The following is a 3,404-nucleotide window of genomic DNA, read 5'->3' as shown; positions in this document are numbered from 1 at the left end:
AGAAGAAAAAACAATTAAAAACAGCCAAAACAAATATTACGTCAGGTTTGTTTTTTTATTAATGATTTATTTTATATGTATGAGTGTTTAGGTTGTCTATATGTCTGTACCATTTGTTTTTTTGGTACATTTGGAAGCCAGAGAGGACATCAGATTCCCGGAACTGGAGTTACGGGATAGTGAGAGCCACCATGTGGGAGACGGGAACCCAACATGGATCTTCTGCAAGAGTAACAAGTGGCCAAGCGCCAACTCATCTCTCCGACCCTAATATCACAGCACATTTAAATTATTTCACTGTCTTTCCCTACCACTTGTTTAAAAATAAGAAATCCCGAAGAGCCTCAGGCACTGACTTGCCCATCTCTCATCTTCACATTTTCTACGTGAAGCGTCTCCCTACTTCCTGATAGTGCCCCCGAAGGACCTCTCTCAGCCCGTTGGGAATCCAATTATTTGAAGGCAAGAGGCTTTTTTTTTTTTTTTTAACAGGCTTTACTGGGTCTTGAAAACTGTTATCCTCAAATTTCTCCAACCACCTGATAACCCTGGTGATTCTCAATGTGAAATGGGCCAACATTCCACAAAGGAGCAGAATACCCCACAATGCTGGCCTGTTGAGATGGAAACTTACCCACCGAGGTCCTGATTCCTGTTCCACACCTTACCTTGCCCTTCTGCCTGTGAGAAGCAGCATAGCAGCAGACTCCTCTCATTTATGCGAGAAGGAGGTCTAGCCTTTTGATTTCACAGTCTGGGTTTTCTTTGGCTGTTTGTTTTGTCCTTTACATGGAGTTATGTCGTAAGGCGATAGCCAGGCTCCAGCAAGCCGGGGTTGACGCGATGCAGCTGAGCCCAGTCACCTTTCTCTTTGGCTTCCTTCTTTTTCTCATCGCTTTCCTTCACCTGTTTTAGGAAACCGTCTCTGCTAAATATGCGGCTCCAAGATCTTGAAGAGACTTCAGCCTGTTTAGACCCTTCCAGTTTGGCATGGTGATATTCACGGGCGTTTCTCTTGAACCATCTCATGAGTGGTCAAACGAACAACTCCGTGTTTTCTGAAAGACCTAGAAAACACCTTTCCCTCTGCGCTTGCCTTTAAAATAAATAAATAAACAAACAAACAAATAATGAAAACGGCCATTCTAGACCAAAGTAAGTCTCTAAATCAGCCGGCAGCCATACTGTGGTCCTCCAGCTGCCCTCAAGCAAAAAAACACTGCAGCAAAACTCAGAGAATGTTGCCAGGAGGAATTAATGATTGCTTCGTTGGCTTGGCCTATCAGGGCAATCACCTGCGGCTCTTTAGGCTCACAGCCAGCTGAGGGAGGGTGAGAGGTATCGGGCATGCGCAGTACCAATCTCCGTCCACTTCCACTGGAGCCGCCAATCACCATAAAGGCAGGACCAGCCCCGCTGCCCCCATGCAGGATCTGCCCCACCCGCGGAGGGGTGCTCCAGGGTTTGTTCTAGGCAGCTCCCTCTGCTTCGTGCAGTGTCTGGTGTAAGACCATCTCTAGGAGGTAAAGTGCTCTGCCTCTGTGATAGAACTTATGACTGGGTTGAGATGAGATGTTTTCCACAAACATATTATTATAGGCAGTGTGAGTGTCGCTCACAGGCTCCTGAGTTCGGACCCTTGGGATGCTATCGGCGAAGGTGGAGTCCCAGTGCGAGATTGGTTCAGACCTTGACGATCTGTAGGCTCCAACCCGTTTCTTGTTCATGTTCACTCTGGTTTGTTTGTGTGTCGAGGGAGGAGGGTATGTGGAGGTAAGAGCACAGCTTCTGGAAGTTGGTTCTTACCTTCCATCTTTTTGATGTTGTTTGGTTTTGTTTTGAGACAGGGCCTGACTGCCCTGAAAGTCATTGTGGATCCGAGGCCAGCCAGGACTAGGCAGAGGCCTCTGCCACCCCCTCACCCCCAATGCAGGGATTTTGGGTGTGCACCACTACGCCTGACTACCTTCCACTTTTTTTATTTGGTTGGTTTTTTTTTGAGACAGCGTTTCTCTGTGTAGCACTGGCTGTCTTGGAACTCACTCTGTAAACCTGGCTGACCTCGAACTCAGAGATCCATCTGCTCCTGCCTCCCCACTGCTGGGATTAAAAGCGGCCACCACACCCAGCTCTGCCTTCCACCTCTAAAAGATTATATATATTTATTTATGTGTACGTGTGTGGGTGACTGCATGCCATGGCGCAGGTGTGGACTCCAAAAAACAACTTGCAGGTGTCAATCCTCTTCTTCCACCACGTGGGATTAAACTCAGGTTGTCCTGTCTGACAGCAAGTGCTTTGACCTGCTAAACTGTCCGTCTTGTCAGCTCGCCGCCCCTGTGGTTGTTTGTGTGTTCTTGTTTATATATGGAAGTATTTTGCCCACTTGTAGGAATATATTTGCACCATATCCATGCCTGGTGCCTGCAGAGGCCAGAAGAAGGGGTTAGTTCTAGGGATAGAACTGGGGTGAAAGACTTCGGTTTTGTTTTCTTTGCTGCCCCGTAGGTCCTTGGGCTGAAACCTCTGCTAGAGCAGTAAGGGTTCTTCACTGTTGAGCCATCTCTCTAGCCTCCCCCACCCCTGCCGTCCTGCCCGCCTACCCTCCCCACCTCCACTCCCCCACCCCCAGCCCCACCTGGTTGTTTTAGGCAGGGTCTCTTGTTCCACCAGCTGCACAGTGCACTCCAGGTTTGCTGACTCTGGCCAGTGTGGTTTGTTTCCACCTTCCATCTCCCTGGGACGCGGATTGTATGTGTCAAGACACTCCATCTGGCTGTGGCATGTATTCTAGGGATCGAACTCCCGTTGTCAGGCTTGCAGAATAGGCACTTTTCACCCGTGGAGCCATCTCCACTTCTGATTGGCATTTTAATTTATTTTTTAAAGATTTCTTTCTTTTTGTTATGTTTCAAATTCTTATTCTTTTTTCCATCTATTTAACTCCCCCCCCCCCCCAATTTTACATAGCAACCACAGTTAACCCTCTTTCTCCTTCCCCCACTTCCGGCCTTCACCCTAACCCCCATCCACTTCTCAGAGTAAAGCCTCCCATGGGGAGTCAACAATGTCTGTATGCCAAGTTGAGGGAGGACCAAGCCCCTCCCCACTATATCAAGCCTGAACAAAGTATCCCAAAAAGTCAGTCTGTGCACCAGAGACAACTTCTGGTCCCACTACTAGGGGGCCCCACAAACAGGCCAGGTCACACAATTCTCACCCCCATTCAGAGGACCTAGTTTGGTCCCATGCTGGTTCCCCAGCTGTCAGCCCAGAGTCATGAGCTCCTGCTACCTTGGGTCAGCTGTCTCTGATTTTCCCCATCATGATCTTGACACCCCTCCTTACCCCGAATCCTTGCTCATATGATCCCTCCTTTTCAACCGGACTCCTGGAGCTCAGCT

The sequence above is a fragment of the Microtus ochrogaster genome, unplaced genomic scaffold, assembly GCF_000317375.1.
Source record: "Microtus ochrogaster isolate Prairie Vole_2 unplaced genomic scaffold, MicOch1.0 UNK23, whole genome shotgun sequence".
Classification (NCBI taxonomy): Eukaryota; Metazoa; Chordata; class Mammalia; order Rodentia; family Cricetidae; genus Microtus; species Microtus ochrogaster.
This window is presented reverse-complemented; position numbering follows the sequence as displayed.